Source organism: Lutra lutra, chromosome 10, assembly GCF_902655055.1.
Source record: "Lutra lutra chromosome 10, mLutLut1.2, whole genome shotgun sequence".
NCBI lineage: Eukaryota > Metazoa > Chordata > Mammalia > Carnivora > Mustelidae > Lutra > Lutra lutra.
Window position 1 is genome coordinate 52,538,521 of NC_062287.1, and position 416 is coordinate 52,538,936.

Genomic DNA, 416 nt, shown 5'->3' on the forward strand with positions numbered 1-416 from the left:
TCGTTCTCTACCTGGAGCTAACAATTCTGTTCAGGTGCCGGGATTAGGCACTTCCAGAACTCTCGGGTGTTTTTGTCTCCTGTAACTCTCGGGTTACAATGCTGTATTCTCCACTGTGACACTAGTACGAAACACAGTTCTTTCTCGCCCAGGTACCAACGCTAGGTTCTGCCAAGCAAAATGCAGGAAACGCCAGAGCAGACGCCCAGCAAATACCTAAAAGGAAATATAAAGTAGCTACCGAAACTTAACTCGTCGCCCTGAGACCCAAGCAGACGCAGTCATACCCTGCGGAGCCCAAGTGAGAGGCCGGGCGGTAAAAGGACAGTAAGCTCTAGGTTTAAATGCCGGAGCTCCGGAGTCCCGCAGGCGGAGTAGCTGCGCGCATGCGCGCAGCGGCCCGGGAGCCCTCTCTC